The sequence below is a fragment of the Lynx canadensis genome, chromosome B2 (genome assembly GCF_007474595.2).
Source record: "Lynx canadensis isolate LIC74 chromosome B2, mLynCan4.pri.v2, whole genome shotgun sequence".
NCBI lineage: Eukaryota > Metazoa > Chordata > Mammalia > Carnivora > Felidae > Lynx > Lynx canadensis.
In genome coordinates, this window is record NC_044307.1 from 11,924,276 (window position 1) to 11,946,243 (window position 21,968).

A 21,968-nucleotide genomic window follows, 5' to 3' on the forward strand; every position below is an offset into this window, starting at 1 on the left:
CAGAAATTCCTCATGCTTTAAACAGACAACTCTTCTCAGACGTCTAATTGCTCTTCTGCACTGTAATGGATTCTACTTGACAGGTTCCTTGCCTGATCGTGAGGCCAGGTTATTATGTCTTTCCAATTTTAAGGTAGGTGTCGCTTTCAGCTCGGTTTTTCTGTAGGCTGGAGGCAGGAAGAGACATGGAGACTGGGGCTGACATCGGAGCCAGGGCGCATGAGTGCTGAAAGTGTTTCGAGATTCTTTCCTATGTAACAGAGTCCGCTCGACCCACTCAGGGGGACAACCAACCTCAGTAAGGTTGAGCTCATCACCCCAACTCAACACAATGTCTTGGAGGGTGGGAAGCCCTCCTGTGTCTTTCTAGCATCTCTCAGGACCCCACCAGAGAGAAAGGCGTCTAATCTGGAAGACTTTTCCACAGTTTTTCTGGGAAAGCCTTTCCATGCCCTTGGTCTACTTCTCCACGGATTTGAAGGCATTAGTGAGAAGGCTCGAGATTTTGCTGACTCATTCGTGTTCTTTCCTCAGTAACACTTTTGGGGGAGGAGAGAGCTGTCAGGAGCCACATGGATTGTATCACTCCAGAATCGTGCGTTCCTCTGCCCCTGTCTCTTTTTCCAAGTGTAGGACATGAAGGGGTTTCTTTTTTTTTGTTTGTTTGAATACTCCTGGTAAGTTTTTATTGTTTCTTTTTAGCTTTTGCGGTTGTTTTCAATGTTTCCCTCATTGCTTTAGCAACAGTCTATGGGTTGGCTTTGTGCGGCCATCTGTGCCTTGAAGTCCAACAGCAGTGTCCTCATTATGAAATGTAATGATCTTTTCTTGGTACTCACCCCCCCCTCCACCTCCTCAGCATTTTAATGTAGCTGACTATGCCCTTATCTGACCCAGGTTATGTGACAGGCTCCTCCGTGGCCCTAGGATCTCTCTTTTTTGGATTCCTTCTCCCTAAAACAAGGCTGTCGGACCACTTGCCAGTTTTTAGTGCTAGTTGTACGTTAGAATCACCGAGGGGGCATTTGAGAAATACTTCAGTCCCAGGAAATCTAATTTATTTTCCTTGAGGTTGAACCTGAACCTGAACATTTAAGATTTTTTTTTAATGTTTATTTATTTTTGAGAGAGAGAGAGAGAGAGAGCATGAGAGGGGGAGGGGCAGAGAGAGAGGTTAGACACAGAATCGGAAGCAGGCTCCAGGCTCTGAGCTGTCAGCACAGAGCCTGATGCGGGGCTCCAACTCATGGACCTCGAGGTCATGACCTGAGCCAAAGTTGGAGGCTCAACCGACTGAGCCACCCAGGCACCCCTCGAACATGAACGTTAAAAAATAACTCTCTTCAGGGGATTCAGTGAGTGGCCAGAATTGAGAGCCACAGACGGGTCTCTGCATAGCGACAGCCCCCCCAACCCCCAGCTCTGATGCCGTAAGGCTGTCTTCCCCTAGAAAGAAGGCAAGTGGGGGGCGCCTGGGTGGCGCAGTCGGTTAAGCGTCCGACTTCAGCCAGGTCACGATCTCGCGGTCCGTGAGTTCGAGCCCCGCGTCAGGCTCTGGGCTGATGGCTCGGAGCCTGGAGCCTGTTTCCGATTCTGTGTCTCCCTCTCTCTCTGCCCCTCCCCCGTTCATGCTCTGTCTCTCTCTGTCCCAAAAATAAATAAACGTTGAAAAAAAAAATTAAAAAAAAAAAAGAAAGAAGGCAAGTGGCACTTGCCAGAAATCCCCCCAAAGTGCAAGAGGTTGAACAACGTTAGCAAGAGGGAAGATTCCATGAACGGAAAACACAAAGTACAGAGAAGACCTAAGTACAGCGGAGGAAGAAGAGCCCAAAACAGGATACTGATTCTGTTTGGTAAATCAGGAGCAGGATCTGGAAGTTACAATTTTAAAAAGCCACCCAATTTGGGTAGTTGGTGAGCTTTGAGAACTGGGTATCTGGAGATATCCTTTGCCTACCTCCTGCCGAACCTTCAGAAAGGTCTTTCTAATGCATCCTGTCCCGCTTAAACTCACGCCCCTGGCTTTTTCTTTTTTCGGGCCTGAGCTATTTGGAACAATCTGTGCAGATTCGATCTGTCTCTCCCAAACTGTTACTAGACAGGCAGCTGGACGCCTTAATACCATACAGATTTCCAAGCTCCGTGACCAGAAATTCTGAATTTCTGACTCCGAAATCTGAACTGGGGGCCAGAACTTGGGTTTTTACCAGGTTCCCAGGTGAGGCCGCGGCCGCTGGTCTGGCCTACACCTCGGGGAGCCCGGGACTGGAGCCATCACCCTACAACCCTGGGTGCGTTCACCCATCGCCTAAAACCCTTTCGTGTTTACGGGATCGAGCCCAACCGTGGAGCAGGGCACACAGACTCTTCAGTGCCTCGGGACGTCTCTCTCCCCTCGGCATCGCAGGCTCAGGCACAGCAAACATTTCCGTGTTCCGCCGCCCTGCCTGGTACTTTCACACGTTCAGGCTTTGCATATCCTTTCCTCTGCCTGAAGTCTTTCCCTCCTGCTTCTATATTCGGTGGACTCCCACTCATCAGTCAAGATTCTGCCTAAATGTCACTTTCTCCACGAAACCATCGCAGAGCCCGTCAGGAATACACTGCCTCTCCTCTCTCGTCTGTGCTCTGATTTGGAATCATCACCTCGCATTTTGATGATCTATTTGCACATCTCTCTGATGCCTTGTGAGCCCCTAGGAATCAAGCTCAATTTATTCTCTTTATCTTCATCTTAAGACCTAGCACAGCGGCCAGCACAAAATATACGCTAAGTGAACATTTGCCACAGGAAACGCTGGCTAGTCAAAGACAAACTATATAGCAAAGAGGCGGGTGACTTTTCCCTTAAGGCCTAAAAATACTAAAAACGAAAAGACAGATTCACTCATGAGATGGGGGGGTGGGCGTATCAGAAGGACCCGGAAAATGTTTTCAAGGCTGGACGTTATGGAAAACATGTAGAGTTCCTGAAAGAATTTCCTGAGACCATTGTCTTCTCTACCCGGGAATTAATGCCACTTTCCTTAATCCTTACTCTGCATTCCAGAAAGGTGTTAGCATTTCAAGTCTCATCAGTACTAAAGAGAGTTTGGGTGTGGTCTCACTCTTCTGAGCAAATATAACTGCAATTATCTCAGTGACAAAAAGTGAGAGAAACGACTTGGTAACACCCTTCACATTTGAAATGTAGGACACACTGCCATTTGTAGGATAGAGATCCAAGGTTCTTCCCTTTATTAAGATTAATGCCAGTATCTTAGGGCTTAAAGACACTTAAGTGGCCACAGAAGAAATTTAGTGTCATTCAAACAAAATGAATTACAGTCATCTATTCTCAGGTTTCTAAAATACTGGCTGGGCTGCGGGGGGGGGGGGGGGGGGGGGGTGGGGGGTGGGAACCCTGCATTTATAGATGATTGTAAGGATGAGGATATTTTTCTGTCGCTGGCTGGTATTTTATAAAGCATGCCACTGTGTTCAGCTTTGCAGAATTTATGCCGTTAGGAGTTATGCCTTCAGACAATAGCTGGCCCCAGGAAAGGGAACTGTGGGCAGAGCATTTGTTGGGAAATGATTTACGAAGACATGTGGGTTGGTTTGTTCTGAGTTTTAATCTTTCCTTTCAGGAAAGCCTTGACCTTGAAAGGACTTGCAGATCTGCCTGAGCTTGTACTTCGGAAGGGCAAAGTACTGTCAGTCATGAGTGGTAGGTGGTATTTATTTGTGTGTCCAGACACATTCTGGGATTCGACCACTAATGTGGTCCAGAATAATTATCTGTTCACTCGTCATTCAGCAAGCTTGTATGGAGGGCTGGTCCCGTGCCAGGTGCTCCTGTCGGCCCTGGGGAGACAACAGTGAACAAAGCAGACACAAGTCTCAGCCCACATGGACCTTACACTCTAGTTGGGGAGAGACAGGCAAGAAACCAGATGGGTATCTGTATGTGTATGGTGTGTGTGTGTGTGTGTGTGTGCTTAAATCATTATGGAGAAGAAGAAAGCTAGAAGCAGGCTAGAGAATTATGAGGGTAGCCAGCCTGTGATTTTCCACCACGGGTTCAGGGAAGACCTCATTGGTGGGGAGAGGGTGGCCGAGGGGCCCTGCCACTGCTGGGGGAGGATCCTTCTGGGCAGAGGAAACAGACACAACTGGTCTGAGATGGGACCAGGCCTGGGGTGCTGAGGAACTGAGAGGTGCTAGTGAGACTGGAGCAGAGTGAGTGGGGAACGTACTAGAAGATGAGGTCCAGAGAGCTTGGTGTAGGGTGGGGGCATCCTTGTATATGGCTTTGCAGGCCATTGTGATGACTTGGGCTTTTATTGGGTGTGAGATGGGAATTCTTGGCAATGTCAGTTAGGAAAAGGATGGGGGGGGGGGTGATGTGCCTGGGTGGTCCGGTCTGTTAAGCGCCCAACTCGTGATTTCCTCTTGGGTCATGATCTCACAGTTCATGAGTTCGAGCCCACCTGGGGCTCTGTGCTGGCAGCGTAGAGCCTGCTTGGAATTCTCTGTCACCCTCTCTCTGTCCTACTTGTGTGTTCTCTCTCCCCAAAATAAATACACTTTATTAAAAAAAAGAAAAGAAAAAGGGTAGGATCTCTTTTATGTTTTAACAGAGTCACGCTGGCTGCTGTCTTCAGAATAGATGGGAAGGAGACAAGGCAGCGGCTGGGGGATGAATTGGAAGGTCATGACAGCCGTCCCCGTGAGAGGTGGCTCTGGCTTGGAGAGGGACGTGGTACACAGATGGTGAGAAGTGGTCATACCCTGGATATATTCTGAAAGAAGAGCCAACAGGATCCCATACAATATATTCTGTATGGGACAGAAAGTGGGAGAGACAGAGAGAAGTCAAGCGTGACTCAAGGTTTGGGGCCCAAGCCATGGAGGTGGAGATGCCATTCATTGAGAGGCGAAGGGCTGTGAGGGAAGCAGAGAGAAGCTCTTATTTGGAACATGTTAAGTTGAGATGCTGATGAGACACTCAGGTGGAGCCTGGTCTTAGAGAAGACATTGGTGTTGGATAGAAGGTCAACAGTCATCTGCATGTAAGTGGTATTTGAAGCCACTGGATTGGATATCACCAACCATGATGTAGGTAAGAAAGAAAAGAAGCCCAAAGGAAAACGTCCTAGGTTGTTAAAGGGAAGGGATCAAGGATACAAGGAAGTCAAGGAACTGAGAAGTCAAGATGTGGGAAGGGTATCCACGCAGATATTGAAATTGCCAAGAATTGGGGCAAAAAGAATGTTGGAAATCCAGGAGTGAAAGAGTCAAGGGATAGACTATCCAAGATTTTGATTATTATGCAATCAAGTAGAATAAGCCAAAATGCTCTAAAACCCAGTAGATATTTAGGGTACTATTGAGAGGCATAATGGCTTCAATTAACTATCCTTCAGCGCCACCTGCTGGACACAGACCAAAGCAAATGGCTATAGGATGAAGCCTCTAAGGAAAGCCTTCCACGTGATTTTAATAAGTTTCATGACAGGTGCAGAAAAATGGAAAAGTCCTTCGGGCACTCTGATTAATTAGCTAATCACTTTGGCATTTCACCAGAGGTAATAAATTTCACAGAGTTTGGTTTCTGAAATATCTAGAGAAGAGATAAAAGAAAGAGGAAGGTCATACAAGGGAAGCCCAGGCACACAAAGGGATAAAAGAAAAGGAGGCAAGGATGAGACAGAAGGTGTCTATTCTACAATTTGGCCTTTGGGACGTGCAGTCGCCATTTTTTCACGTGTACATGTATTTCCCCCTACCCCACCCCACCCTAGTTTGTTAACATTTTCTGTAATCAGCAACCCCATTTTAAACATTACTGATGATATACCCACCCTGCCGTTGAGTCTAGTACAGGTCCAGGTGAAAAGTAAATGTTTAATATTCGCCAAAGATTGGAGTAAGTGGAACTCAAGAGTGAAGCTAGCTGCCCAGCCATGTGAACATGCTTAACATATTAAGCTGTACCCTCAAAAATGTTGAGATAGTAAGGTTTATATTATGTGTGTGTGTTTACCACAATTAAAAATTTTTAAAATTAAGAGCAGTACAAAGGATGCTTGTGCTGACGGAAATATCCTCTATCTTGCCTGTATCAATGCCAATATTGTGGTTGTGCTAGCGTATAACAGTTTTGCAAGATACATCGATACATTTCTTTAGTGTTTAACATGGTGCTAGCTTGGATTTTTATAATTTTTAGTTGAAAGCATCCTAACTATGAAATGACTTGGCTAGGGGTTTACTCCAGGAGTGGGAGTATTGGTCGGTATTGGCAACGATGCTGGTATAGTTTGTTCCATTAGTAGGGCAGAGGAGAGAAACACCATATCCATTTTGGCATATATTAAAGAGGCATTTGGGAAAAGTCAAACTACATTTGTGAGTGAGAGATTCTCTATCATCAAAGAATAAGAAAAAACGAATACAAAAATACAAGCTCTGTCAGAGGATGCAGAAACATTTGGGGAACAGAGCCACCTAACTGTGTTCATTTCTCTCCCTTTACTCCTACCCTCATGTCTATGGGTTTTCTAAGCCAAACAGCTATTGGAGTCTGTAGCAAGCTGGAGGAAGGCAAGGTCTTAGGTTTTGTTGGACTCTGGCAGAGAGAACTAGAATAAGACTGTCTCTCCCAAGGGCAGGACGATTGCCTGGAGACCAGGCATTTGACAGTGGTATATCCTGGGAAGGATGAAGCTTTTGGAGATAAAGGGAGCCAGCTGTGATGATCACCATCTGAGCTAAAAAGCATGCCTGGCTACTGGGGTTCTATAACGTTAAAAAGTTAATAGGATTATCTAATCCCTCTTTGCCCATGAGATTGGTAAGGTACACGGAGACCAGCGTCAGGGAACTCTCCCCCATGTACATACAACATTGGGGGTTGTGGCCTGACTTGTATCCGTGAACTCCCTAGAATGGAAACTGGTTTTCTTCCCTCTTCCTGTCACTGCTGCCTCCCAGGGTATTTAAACAATCTTACCTGGGTGCTCCCATTGGACATCCAACAAGAGTGATGGCAACAACAAATCCCACCTAAGGATGGTCTGCAGTCAAAGACAGAATGACAAGTTGTAACAAATAGAATACATGCCCAAGGAAATGAAGCTGCTGGAGAAGACAGACAACAATTTAGTAGGGGGAAAATAACATCACATTGAGGGAATCATTCACAACAGAGACAAGAAATGCTGAAGCTAAAAAAAAAAAAAAACAACACATAATTTATCAATTAAGCAATTCTAAAGATAAATACAAACTTTCTGTTAAGACCCAAATTAGTGGCAAGTCCAAGAAATATCTCAATGACAAGGGGGAGGGGGATAGATAGATAGATAGATAGATAAGAGACTTGGAGGACAGGCCTAAACACCTAATTCTATAATGGAGCTCTAGAAAAAGAGGCAATACTTTAAAAAATAATAAAAGAACATTTCTGTAAGTTAAACAAATATTGGTGGCCTATAGACTGAAAGAGAATACTGATTTCTAGACTGTGTGTATGAAAAAAGACACACACCTAGGAAAATGCCAATAAAATTCCTGAATTCAAAAAAGAAAGAAAATCATAAAATCTTCAGACAAAAAGACAAAATCACTTCCCAAAGGAAAAGAATCAGACTGGCCATGGACTTCTCATATGTCATGCTAGAAAATGAAAGACGGTAGGTTCAGATCTACAGACTTCTCAGAGAAAAGAACTACAAGCCACAATCCTATACCCGGCCAAGATATCCCATTTCACACGTCAAAGAAACTTGAAGGTATGCATGAATTCAGAGACTGTATCACTTAAGTGGCCCCAAAGGAGGAATTTTCTCAAGCAAATGTTCTCATCAGATCACAAACCTAAAGAGACATGAAGATAAGGCAAGAAGATGACAGGAAACCATCATGGGCAATGAAACTTGAGATATTTACATCTGTGATATATCTATATCTGAGAATCTGTATATAAGTATACAGATTCTGTATATTAAATCAAAAGTACTAAATTATCTCAAAAAAAAAAACAACACACACACACACACACACACACAAAAACAAAACAACCCTGGGAGTTAGAAGTAGTAACTAAAACCATTCTTAGACATTCAGCTTAAGAACAGATGAAGAACGGGAGAGGAGCCAAGATGGCGAAACAGCATGGAAGTTTTTTGTGTGTCTCACATCCATGAAATACAGCCAGACCAACACTAAACCATCCTACACACCTAGAAAGCTGATTGGAGGATTAACACAACAATCCGCACCACCTGAACCACAGAATTCAGCAGGTACGTGGTGCAGAGAGGTGAACTTGGGGAGCGAGAAGCCACGGAGGGCAGGGAGCTGCTTTTGCAGGCAGAGAGAGGATGGAGCCTGGGGGTGGGGGTAGAATACGGGAAAAGCACCCCTCCCCAAAAGCAGCTGGAGAGAAAGTGGAAAATTGGAAATAGCCAAAGGGACTAAACTAAAAAGGGAGAAAAGAGAAAGGAGAGGGTCTAAATTCCATTAAGACTGTAAACACGGAGAGCGCAAAGGCTGCAACTCCGCAGCTCGATACCTGGCGGTGCTCTGGTGGGAAGAGCGAATCCCCAGGAACAGAGTGGGGTCCGGGAGGTTCTCAGGCCACACGGGGAAAAGCAATTCCACTGCTGGAAGGACATTTGGTAGAGACTGTTGAGGCCACCTGGTCCCAGCAGACCCCAGAAAAGGGCCACATTCGCTGGTGCTGGAACAAGGTCCTTAAGGGTGAAGCCTGGTGCCAGATGTGTGTTGTGATTTTCCATAATTCCTGAAAAGCTGCAGCTACAGTATCTTGCAAACTTTTGCTGGGGCAGGCTGGCACCTGGCCGCAGTCTCGGGGCACCGGCTGCAGCAGGGTCCAGCAAGCGTTCCTGCATGCAGCCACCATTTGGCCATTGCTCGGTGAGACCCTCCCGCAGAGGGGCGGAACAGGTCAAAGCCACAGGCCTTCAGAAGTAAGGGGCCGGAAAACAGCCCCATCTGAGACAAAACTCGGGAGAGAGGTGCTGCCCGGGGCCTGGTCACGGAGAGTGAGAAAGCGGGGAGTGGATGTGAGCTGAAGACAGAGGACGGGTGCGTGATTGCTGATCAGGGAGAACAGAGTTCCAATACTAGAGAATGGGTAGCTGGGTGAACCCATTTTCACCGCTCCCGCCATGCACATACCCACCTATGAGCACCGCAACTATCCGCCCCAGTAGGCTAGTGGTGCCATCTAGTGGAGAATGGAGCCATTACACTGAACCCCGCCCAACTGGGCCAACCTCGCTCTTCAAGACCACAAGTCTCACCGCCAGCTTAGTTTATGGACTATAAAGCGCTACATAATCTGACTTCTAGGGGAAAACGAAGTAATTTCAGCCCTATTTCAATCTGTTAGCAGGTCCATCTATTCAATTTTCTTTCTTTTTTTCTTTTCTTTTACACTACTTTTCTTTTTCTTGAATACAGAAAGAAAACATTCATTTTTATTTTCAATTTTTAGTAAAAATATTTTTATTTAATTTTTTACTATATTTTTTACTTTTGTGTAATTTTTTTTCAAATTCTTACTTCCATCATTTTATTTTAGTCTACTTCAGTGTATTCACATTTTCAAATTTTCAAACGATTTCTTTTTCTTTTTTCTCTTTTTCATTTCTTTTCTTTTGCTTGAATGCAGAAAGAGAAAAACTTCATTTTTACTTTCAATTTCTATTAAAATATTTTTATTTATTTTTTTCTATATTTTTTGCTTTTATGTAAATTTTTTCAAATTCTATTTTACTTCCATCATTTTATTTTAGTCTTCTACATTGTACTCACTTTTTCAAATTTTCAAGCGATTTCTTTTTTTTCTCTTTTTTCTTTTTCATTTCTTTTCTTTTTCTTGAATACAGAAAGGGAAAACATCATTTTTATATTTAATTTTTATTAAAAATATTTTTCTTTAATTTTTTCTACTATATTCTTTACTTTTGTGTAAATTTTCTCAAATTCTATTTTACTCCAATCATCTCATTTTAGTCTACTTCAGTGTATTCATTTTTTCAAATTCTCAAACAATTTCCTCCCCCCCCCTTTTTTTCTCTAATCTGTCAAGCCATTTTCAACACCCAGACCAGAAACACACCTAAGATCTAGCATCATTTATTAGATTTGTGTGTTTAATTTTTTAATTTTAATTTTTTAAAATTTTCATTCTTTTTAAATTTTAATTATTCTACCTCATTAATTCCTTTTCTCCCTTCAAAATAACAAAATGAAGGCGTTCACCCCAAAAGAAAGAGCACGAAGAAACGACAGCCAGGGATTTAAGCAACACAGATACAAGCAAGATGTCTGAACCAGAATTTAGAATCACAATAATAATACTAGCTCGAGTCGAAAATAGATTAGAATCCTTTTCTGCAGAGATAAAAGAAGGAAAAACTCGTCAGGGTGAATAAAAAATGCTATAACTGAGCTGCAATCATGGATGGATGCAGTGGTGGCAAGGATGGATGAGGCAGAACAGAGAATCAGTGATAGAGAGGACAAACTTATAGAGAATAATGAAGCGGAAAAAAAGAGGGAGATTAAGGCACAAGAGCATAATTTAAGAATTAGAGAAATCAGGGGCGCCTGAATGGCTCAGCCTGTTAAGCGTCCGACTTCAGCCCAGGTCACCACAATCTCATGGTTTGTGAGTTCAAGCCCTGAGTTTGAGCCCCGGGTCGGCGTCTGTGCTGACAGCTCAGAGCCTGGAGCCTGCTTTGGATTCTGTGTCTCCCTCTCTCTCTGCCCCTCCCCCACTCACGCTCTGTCTCTCTGTCAAAAATAAATAAACATTTAAAAAAATTAAGAATTAGAGAAATCAGTGACTCATTAAAAAGGAACAACATCAGAATCATAGGGGACCCAGAGGATAAAGAGAGAGAAAAAGGGGTAATAGGATTATGTGGAATACTTTCCTAACCTGGGGAAAGACAGAGACATCAAAATTCAGGAAGCACAGAGGACCCCCATTAGATTCAACAAAAACCGACCATCAACAAGGCATATCATAGTCAAATTCACAAAATACTCAAGCAAGGAGAGAATCATGAAAGCAGCAAGGGAAAAAAAGTCCCTAACATACAAGGGAATACAGATCAGGTTTGCAGCAGACCTATCCACAGAAACTTGGCAGGCCAGAAAGGAGTGGCAGGATATATTCAGTGTGCTGAATCAGAAAAATATGCAGCCAAGAATTCTTTATCCAGCAAGTCTGTCATTCAAAATAGAAGGAAAGATAAAGTTTCCCAGACAAACAAAAATTAAAGGAGTTTGTGACCACTAAAACAGCCCTGTAAGAAATTTTAAGGGGACTCTCTGAGGGGAGAAAAGACTAAAAAATATATATACATATATATACCAAAAGCAACAAAGATTAGAAAGGACCAGAGAACACCACCAGAAACTCCAACTCTATAAGCATCATAATGGCAATAAACTCATATCTTTCAGTACTCACTCTAAACATCAATGGACTCAATGCTCCAATCAAAAGACATAAGGTAACAGAATGGATAAGAAAACAAGATCCATCTATATGCTGTTTACAAGAGATCACTTTAGACCTACACAACTTCAGAATGAAAATAAGGGGATGGAGAACCATCTATCATGCTAATGGTAAACAAAAGAAAGCTGGAGTAGCCATACTTATATCAGACTCTAGACTTTAAAATAAAGACTGTATGAAGAGATGCAGAAGGGCATTATATCATACTCAAGGGGTCTATCCACCAAGAAGATGTAACAATTGTAAACACTTATGTGCCATATGTGAGAGCACCCAAATATATTAATCAATTAATCACAAACATAAAGAAACTCATCAATAGTAATACCATAATAGGAGACTTCAACACCCCACTCACAACAATGGACAGATCATCTAATCAAAAAATCAAAAGGAAACAATGACTTTGAATGACACACTGGACCAGATGGACTTAACAGATATATTCAGAACATTTCATCCTAAATCAGTAGAATATACATTCTTCTCCAGTGCACATGGAATGTTCTCCAGGATAGACCATATACTGGGACACAAATCAGCCCAAAGTAAGTACAAAGAGATCGAGATCATACCATGCATATTTTCAGACCACAACGCTGTGAAACTCGAAATCAACCACAAGAAAAAATTTGGAAAGGTAACAAATACTTGGAGACTGAAGAGCGTTCTACTAAAGAATGAATGGGCTAACCAAGAAGTTAAAGAGGAAATTAAAAAGTATATGGAAGTCAATGAAAATGATAACACCACAACCCAAAACCTCTGGGACACAGCAAAGGCGGTGATAAGAGGAAAGTATATAGTGATCCAGGCCTTCCTAAAAAAGGAAGAAAGATCTCAGATACACAACCTACCCTTATGCCTTAAGGAGCTGGACAAAGAACAGCAAATAAAACCCCAAACCAGCAGAAGACAGGAAATAATAAAGATTAGAGCAGAAATTAAATGCTATCAAAACAAAAAAAAAAAAAAAAAAAAAAACCTGTAGAACAGATTAATGAAACCAGAAGCTGGTTCTTTGAAAGAATTAACAAAATGGATAAACCACTAGCCAGTTTGATCAAAAAGGAAAAGGAAAGGGCACAAAGACATAAAATCTAGAATGAAAGAGGAGAGATCACAACCAACACAGGAGAAATAAAAACAATAATAAGAGAATATTATGAGCAATTGCATGCCAATAAAATGGGCAATCTGGAAGAAATGGACAAATTCCTAGAAACATATACACTACCAAAACTGAAACAGGAAGAAATAGAAAACTCGAACAGACCCATAACAGTAAGGAAATTGAATTAGTAATCAAAAATCTGCCAAAAAACAAGAGTCCAGAGCCAGATGGCTTTCCAGGGGAATTCTACCAAACATTTAAGGAAGAGTTAACACCTATTCTCTTGAAGATGTTCTAAAATATAGAAGTGGAAGGAAAACTTCCAAACTCTTTCTATGAAGCCAGCATTACCTTGATTCCAAAACCAGACAGAGACCCCACTAAAAAGGAGAACTATAGACCAATTTCCCTGATGAACATGGATGCAAAAATCCTCAACAAGATATTAGCCAACCGGATCCAACAATACATTAAAAAAATTATTCACCACGACCAAGTGGGATTTATATCTGGGATGCATGGCTGGTTCAATATCTGCAAAACAATTAACATGATTCATCACATCAATAAAAGAAAGGACAAGAACCATATGATTCTCTCAATAGATGCAGAGAAAGCATTTGACAAAATACAGCATCCTTTCTTGATAAAAACCCTCAAGAAAGTAGGGATAGAAGGAGCATACCTAGACATCATAAAAGCCATATATGAATGACCCAATGCTAATATCATCCTCAATGGGGAAAAACTGAGAGCTTTCCCCCTAAGGTCAGGAACAAAACAGGGATGTCCACTCTCGCCACCGTTATTCAACCTAGTATTGGGAGTCTTAGTCTCTGCAATCAGACAATACAAAGAAATAAAAGGCATCCAAATTGGCCAGGAGGAGGTCAAACCTTCACTCCTCGCAAATGACATGATACTGTATATGGAAAACCCAAAAGATTCCACCACCAAACTGCTGGAATTGATTCATGAATTCAGCAAAGTTGCAGGATATAAAATCAACACACAGAAATTGGTTGCATTCCTATACACCAACAATGAAGCGACAGAAAAAGAAATCAAGGAATCGATCCCATTTACAGTTGCACCAAAACCCATAAAATACCTAGGAATAAATCTAACCAAAGAGGTGAAAAATCTATACACTGAAAACTATAGAAAGCTTATGAAAGAAATTGAAGAAGACCCAAAATGATGGAAAAAGATTCCATGCTCCTGGATAGGAAGAACAAATATTGTTAAAATGTCGATACTATCCAAAGCAATCTACATATTCAATGCAATCCCTATCAAAATAACACCAGCATTCTTCACAGAGCTAGAACAAATAATCCTAAAATTTGTATGGAACCAGAAAAGACCTTATTAGCCAAAGCAATCTTGGAAAAGAAAACCAAAGCAGGAGGCATCACAATCCCAGACTTCAAGCTATACTACAAAGCTGTAATCATCAAGACAGTATGGTCCTGGCACAAAAACAGACACTCAGATCAATGGAACAGAATAGAGAACCCAGAAATCGACCCACAGACATATGGCCAACTAATCTTTGACAACGCAGGAAAGAATATTCAATGGAATAAATACAGTCTCTTTAGCAAGTGGTGCTGGGAAAATGGCAGCGATATGCAGAAGAATGAACCTAGACCACTTTCTTACACCAGACACAAAAATAAACTCAAAATGGATGAAAGACCTCAATGTAAGACAGGAAGCCATCAAAATCCTCGAGGAGGAAGTAGGCAAAAACCTCTTTGATCTTGGCCGCAGCAACTTCTTACTCAACACATCTCTGGAGGCAAGGGAAACAAATGCAAAAATGAACTACTGGAACCTCATCAAAATAAAAATCTTCTGCACAGAAAAGGAAACAATCAGCAAAACTAAAAGGCAATTGACAGAATGGGAGGAGATATTAGAAAATGACATATCAGATAAAGGGTTAGGATCTAAAATCTATAAAGAACTTCTCAAACTCAACACCCAAAAAACAAACAATCCAGTGAAGAAATGGGCAAAAGACATGAATAGACACTTCTCCAAAGAAGACATCCAGATGGCCAACCAGATGAAAAAATGCTCAACATCACTCATCATCAGGGAAATACCACCTCACAGTGGTCAGAGTGGCTAACATTAACAACTCAGGAAACAGCAGATGCTGGTGAGGATGTGGAGAAACGGGAACCCTCTGGCACTGTTGGTGGGAATGCAAACTGGTGCAGCCACTCTGGGAAACAGTGTGGAGGTTCCTCAAAAAACTAAAAATAAAACTACCCTATGACCCAGCAATTGCACTACTAGGCATTTAGCCAAGGGATACAGGTGTGGTGTTTCGAAGGGACACAGGCACCCCCATGTCTATAGCAGCACTATCAACAATAGCCAAAGTATGGAAAGAGCCCAAATGTCCATCGATGGATGAATGGATAAAGAAGATGTGGTATATATACACAATGGAGTATTGCTTGGCAATCAAAAAGAATGAAATCTTGCCATTTGCAACTACGTGGATGGAACTGGAGGGTATTCTGCTAAGTGAACTTAGTCAGAGAAAGACAAAAATCATATGGCTTCACTCATATGAGGACTTTAAGAGACAAAACAGATGAACATAAGGGAAGGGAAACAAAAATGTAAAAACAGGGAGGGGGACAAAACAGAAGAGACTCATAAATATGGAGAACAAACTGAGGGTTATGGGAGTTGTGGGAGGGGGGATGGGCTAAATGGGTAAGGGGCATTAAGGAATCTACTCCTGAAATCATTGTTGCACCATATGCTAACTGATTTGGATGTAAATTTTAAAAAATAATTAAAAAAAAAGAACAGATGAAGAAGGAGGAAAAGCATATTGAAAAGTATTCACTGATCTTGTTGAGGTGATGTGGGGCTATACTGGAGATGTGGGAGGGCTCAAGCTGGCTGGTTGTTGGGAGGTTCCAGGGGGCACCATGAAGGTCCTGGTGTCCCCCACTGAGCTGGGAATATTGTGCACACCCTGCTATGCCCCTTGAGCATATGAAATAGCAGACTTTTATCAGCCTGAGCAGCATGAAATTGCCAATGAATGGGCCATATTTAACCTCTGAGTTTTCTATTACAGACAGTGGAATGTAGTGTTTCAGCCAAGCCAATACTCCAAGGCCATCTGCCCAGGGCTTTACTTTCTTCCTTTTCGCCCTACAGCACGTCACATTGGAGATGTTAGTCTTTCTAGCAACCGATTCGCAGGCCAGCAATTGTTCCCCATGGGCCGAGGACTCAAGTCCACACGAACTTCTCTACCTCGGCTGCTGCAGCTGGCGATCAATTCGATTGTTTTTTCTGGTCCAGATTTCCAGCATGTAAACCGCACAGGTCACAGCAATGTGGAGGGATAAAGGAATAAGTGTCCCTCCTAGGAGAGTTACCCAAATGGTTCCAAGCCATCTGAACTAATCAAGCACTCAGTCAGTGCCATGGTATTTCTGTCTAAATGGCAATTTCCTGCATCGCCAAGTTTTCTGCAATGGGAGACACAAGATGCAAAACAAACATTTCCATGTTATAGAGCTTAGGAGATAAAACTGAAGGCATTCAAGACTAGTTTCATAAACTAGCACTTGTATGTTGACTGCAGAATCATTCATAATAACCTATAAAAGTGAGAAATTGAAACTAACCCAAACCTCCTATAACAGGGATGAATTAATTAATTAATAGCAGTCTCTTCCAGCTTTTTTGGAAATGCAATCCCCTTAAATATTTTCAGCAAAAATATTTTCAGCAATTTTGAATGGCATGCGAGAATGAACTGATTTTAAATAAAAAAATATTAAAAAAAGTTTTGATCCTAATTCCTTCAAAATGTAATAGATGTAGGGGTGCCTGAGTGGCTCAGTTGGTTAAGTGTCTGACTCTTGATCTCAGCTCAGGTGATTATCTCCTGGTTCGTGAGTCCAAGCACTGCATCGGGCTCTGCACTGACAGTGTGGAGCCTGTTTGGGATTCTTTCCCTTTCTCTCTGCCCCTCCCCTGCCCCCCCCCCCCCCCCGCCAAAACAAATTTAAAAACTTAAAAAAATAAAATATAATAGATGCAGTCAGGTCTGAAAGATTATTAGTTAATAAAAAATAGTCAATTTGACAGAAAGTCTTAAGAAATAATGCATATATGCGGTAAGCAGTTTATTTTAACTTAAAACAGTTACATAAATTTTCATTGAAAATATTTTGGCATAACACCAACAAAGCATGATTGGAATTGTTAACATGAACCACACCTGTCATGCATTATCTAGAGCCAAAGTTTTAGGTGTTTTAATTGGAGGGTGAAATTTGTACATTTTATGAAATGATGTGAGCGTAGAACCTTTGAAGTTTTTTTTTTTACAATCTTATCTATTCCTTTACAGACCATTTTTATTTTTATTTATTTATTACAGACTATTTTTATTTAAAATAGAGAAGCTATTGAAAATTAAATATAATAACCAGTACAAACGGCATTAGTAGGTTTTAGAAGAAATATCACTGACTTGGTAAGTATTGTTTTTAAGTTTATTTATTTTGAGAGAGAGAGAGAGTACAAGTGGGAGAGGGCCAGAGAAAGAGGGAGAAAGAGAATCCCAAGCAAGCCCACACTGACAGTGCGCAGCCCCACGTGGGGCTCAAACTCACCAACCGTGAGATCATGACCTGAGCGGAAACCAAGAGCCAGACGCTTCACCGACTGAGCCAGCCAGGCGCCCCTGACTTGTTAAGTATTTAACTCGATGCTAGAGGGTAGGGGTCCTTGAGCCTGCTGGAAAGTGGCCTGAACTGATGCCTACAAGGGAGTGAAAGAACAGGGCAGACTTCGGTGAGACTCAGAACTACCTGGAAGGCTTGAGCAAACCCAGAACGTTGGGCCCCACCATCTGATACAGAAGGGCTGGGTGGGGCCTGAGAACTTGCCTTTATTACAAGGTGGGGAAGGGGCACACCCTGAAAATTGTTATGCCCAGAATTCGTGATCCCCAAAGACCACCAGGGAGCCGAGTCCGATGCAAAAGCAAAAGAGCCTTTATTCGAGCTAGCTCGAGCTCAATCCCCTACCTGCACCGACGCAGATACCAGGGACAGAGAGCGAGTTTCAAAAGCACAAAGGTTTTATAGGGGTCTAGGGGCAGCCGATTGGCTGGGGAAGGGGCGTGGCCTCGGCCAATTGGCTGGGGAAGGGTCAGAGTCCTGCTACGCAGGTCGCTGGGCGTGTTTTGATCAGGAAGTTTGAATGGGTGAGAGGGAGGTTACTCAAGGGGAGGAGGCGTGGTCTAGGTGAAGGACACAGAGCAAGATGGAGTCGGCCGGCGTAGGCCCGCCCTTTCAAAAATCACTGGCATAAACCAGTCTGGAGGGTTGGTGAACAGATCTCCCTACCGTCTTTCTCCCACTTAGCATGTGAGCATTGCTGTTTGTTTTAAGCAAGGAAAAAGCATGAATTGTTTTCATATGCATTTTAGACGATACACTGTGTTTGCTTTAGGGATTGAGTTGTGTGACACAGAGAGAAAATTTATGTGTTAATTACTAGAAATTCGTAGGAATTGAAGTACAGCTTTCATGACCTTACTGTTTGGAATGAATGCATTCTGTGCTTAAAATAGCCAGTCGCTTTATTTTTAAGACTAATTTCTTGGTTCTGAATGAAGAGAGAAAAAGTTTCAGACCCTTAGCTGCAAACACTCTTCTGTCCACAACACTTTGCAAATACAGCTCATCTTTATTCCCGATCCACGGAAAGCCAACTCGGATATAAGATGTAATTGTCAGTCTTGTTTTCTCTTTAGCACACGGGCTTTTGAAGCAGACTTGAGGTCTCCGTGTGCTGAACAGCGTCTGTGATGAGGCGAAGTCGGGAGTGGAGTCTGAAGGTGGGTCTGTAAAACTGGCTGCATCTGATCTTGTGTTCTTTTGCACTGACCATCCTGCGGGGAAGGGCGTGGAACAGAGCGCGAGCCAGGGAAACCAGCAGGGCAGTTTCTGCCCTGCAAGGTGTTCAGACTGTGTCGTCTTCACGGGGGAAATGTTCAAGATGTTTGACTTCTCCACCTTTTAAAAACAGAGACTGAGCATGCGTTCTTCCCGTCCTTAGCTACGGGAACCCTTAGAAACCTAAGAGGAAAACCATACAGTGTTGCATCATTAAGAACGACAGCGCGGAAGTAGATGTGTTTACGAATGAGAATGAGAAGTTGTTGAGTGAAAAAAAGCAAGTTGCAAAAGAGTTTATGTAGCACGAGTCCACTTTTGCCAGGAAAAAGTGTTGAAATACATACAGCAAAATGCTCCCAGCAGTTTCTTAGCTGGAGGGAAGCACTTTGGTTTCCTGGTGTTTTTGTTTGTTTGTTTGTTTGTTTGTTTTGTTTTGTTTTTTTGCGTCTTAGCTTTTTCAGTGTTTGTAATTCCACATTGCTTAGGTAATTTAAAAGAAGGGGGGGGGAGGCAGCAAATAGAAGTGACACAGAGAGACCATAATGGTCATCTCCCGCAGTTTATTTTAAAATAATGCCCTTTCCTGACCCAAGATGCTCTAGAAAAAGGTGTGGTGTCTACAGGTTATGTGGGGGCAAAGCGATCTATCTGCTGATACCCCAAAGCACCGCACAGCTTTAAAATGCAGTATTTACCGTGTAATTACGACTTCAAATACTAGCTGTTTACTAGCAGTGGAGTAACACACAGAAATAGGCTCAGTCATAAATTACTGGTAGTCGCTATAGCAACACTGCGATAAGTTCTATTCTTGTTACTGTGATTGCACGATCACTTTTGATCTAACATAAATAAGAATCTTACAACGTGTAGTACTTTCAACATATGTGAAATATTTTAAACACACCTTTTATTTTTTTAAACTTTTTTTTAATGTTTATCCATTTTTGAGAGAGAGAGGCAGAGCGCTAGCTGGGGAGGGGGCAGAGAGAGAGAGAGGGAGACACAGAATCCGAAGCGGGCTCCAGGCTCCGAGCTGTCAGCACAGAGCCCGATGTGGGGCTCGAACTCATGAACCACGAGATCATGACCTGAGCTGGAGTCGGATGCTTAACTGACTGAGCCACCCACACGCCCCTTAAATATACCTTTTAAATATTAGTTTAGGTATAAATTATCCATAAGGGTTTTTTTGTTCACCCCCCTAAACTGGAGGGTTTACTAAACATCAAGTTTACCTCCTATGAGACTGGACCAGACCATCTTTCACAAGGACATCGATATGGGCGTTTTTCTGTTGCACCCAGTTAAAATGGTTATAGGGACATTTACCTAAGTTTGTCTTCCTGACTCATAACTTCCTGAAGGTTGTAGCTGGATTTGAGTTGAAATACCCTGGCGGCTGTTCAAAACCTTCTGCTTCAGCAATGAGAAAACCAATTAGGTTATTCTCAACACATAAAATTAGCGTGATCCCAGAGGCTATATTTTAGAAATCTCTTTCTTTTCTCTTACTCTTCAGTGTGAATCATCCTTTTAAATAAAAAAAAAAAAAATGAAAACAAAAAGAGGATCATGGGAAAAAGTCACATTTACATCTGAAGTTAAAAAATAGTACGTTGCCGGGATGGGCGGACTGGTCTGGAGGCAGTGGGAGGACTCAAACCCCAGCCGGACCCCCTTGATGCCAGGGTTCGTGAAGGTGAAAAGTCCTTAGAGCCTCTGAGCCCGTTTCTTCGTCCGTAAAGCCTCGGTCTGTTTGGTGAGTAGTAATATACTTAGAGCTTAAGAGCCGTTCCTTGTATCCAGGTGTCTATTTTCATCACCTCTCTTCCCACCCTGTTAAAGTGTTTCTTGCTAAGAAAATACATGGCTAGTCATTCTGGATGTGTTACTCCGCTGTATTTAACTCTATGTAGAAAGCTTTCCAAGCCAGGTTATCAGCGATGATGTTCACATCTGTAGTGCATATATTTGAACTCAACAAATGTGTCACCCAAGCCACTATAGAAGTTCAAGAGAAAGCATTAGTGGGATATTTATCAAATTGGGGGATTTAATATACAACAATTACTATAAAGGCACCTGGGTGGCTCAGTTGGTTAAGCGTCCAACTCTTGATTTCGGCTCCGGTCATCATCTCAGGGCTTGGGATCCAAACTGAGAGTGGGGAGCCTGCTTGGGATTCTCTTTCTCTTCCTCTCTCTCTGCCCCTCCCCAACCCGCATATGTGCTTTCTCTCTCTCTCTCTCTCTCAAAATTAAAGACAAAAAACTTTAAAAACAAAACAAATCAATTACTACACATTTGCACTCCGTGTATATTTGGGCCATTTAAATTTTTTTATTTACAGAGATCTGAATGATACCTAAATCCTTTCGAAGTGGCCTACTGCAATCATTTCAGCTACTGTAATATTTTGTAAGATTATCACATGTCACCACAAGATAGCTGCCAGAAAAAATCTCAGGACAATATGGAAAACATCATGTTGGCCACCTGGGATTTTACATAAATCGTATTCTATAATATTATGGCATATTCTAGTTTCCACAGTACTTTTAGACCCATTATTTCATTTGGGTTGATGGAAGCGGTTATCCCAAATTAACATATAAGGTAATGGAGACACAGACTGCCCTGGACCAGGGCTCTGCAGGTCACATTGTAAGAAGGAGATCGTGGTTCTTAAAGGTTTGGGTTCCGGAATGGGTTTTGAAAGAAGTCCCTCCATCATACCACCATCATACCTGGCTACCGGATCCCGAATCCTACAATATCCCAAAGGGAATGCATAAGCAGCAGGTGCCTCGTGGTCCTCCGGTCAAATTGCACTGTCCCCAGCCACTGGTTCCCATCTTTGGGGGCTGTCCTGCTTCTCAGAGATGTGTGGGGACACCGACACATCCACTAACAAAATATTTACACGGCACTTATGATGTGCCGTTCACCTTCGGAGGGACAAAAAAATGCAACTGTGAACAAGACACTCATCTCCTGCTCTGCTAAAACCGAAATATTTCGTGGTGGACCTGAAAACCTATCAGGCGATTTCAAGTGGGTGGCAAGTGCAGAGGTGAGTGGGCCAGGGTGCCGAAAGTCAACTGGAAGAGAGCGGCACCAACCCAGACCGGGAGCTTTGGACTAAGTGGTCTGAGTGGAGACACAAACAACAAGAAGGCATTAGTCGGCTCCAGCAGCGAGAGGGAGAGAGGGGAAGAGGGGAGCTGCACGTGCAAAGACCCTGAAGCGGAGGAGAAGCAGTGTGATGAGTCTGAGGGGCTCAAGTTCAGCACAAGTGAATTGTGAAAGCAGAGATCCTTACCAGTCACAGAAAGGGTTCTGG

The 21,968-nt window shown here is 42.6% G+C and overlaps 1 long non-coding RNA gene across 1 annotated transcript; it reads right to left on the bottom strand.

Moving 5' to 3' along the window:
- Positions 1–3,209: 3,209 nt before the first annotated feature.
- Positions 3,210–16,593, bottom strand: LOC115513558. Its single transcript, XR_003968736.1, has 2 exons — positions 15,957–16,593; positions 3,210–3,846 (listed from the first exon to the last, which is right to left on the bottom strand). It is a non-coding gene; the product is annotated as an uncharacterized LOC115513558 (long non-coding RNA).
- Between the last annotated feature and the right edge of the window lie 5,375 nt (positions 16,594–21,968).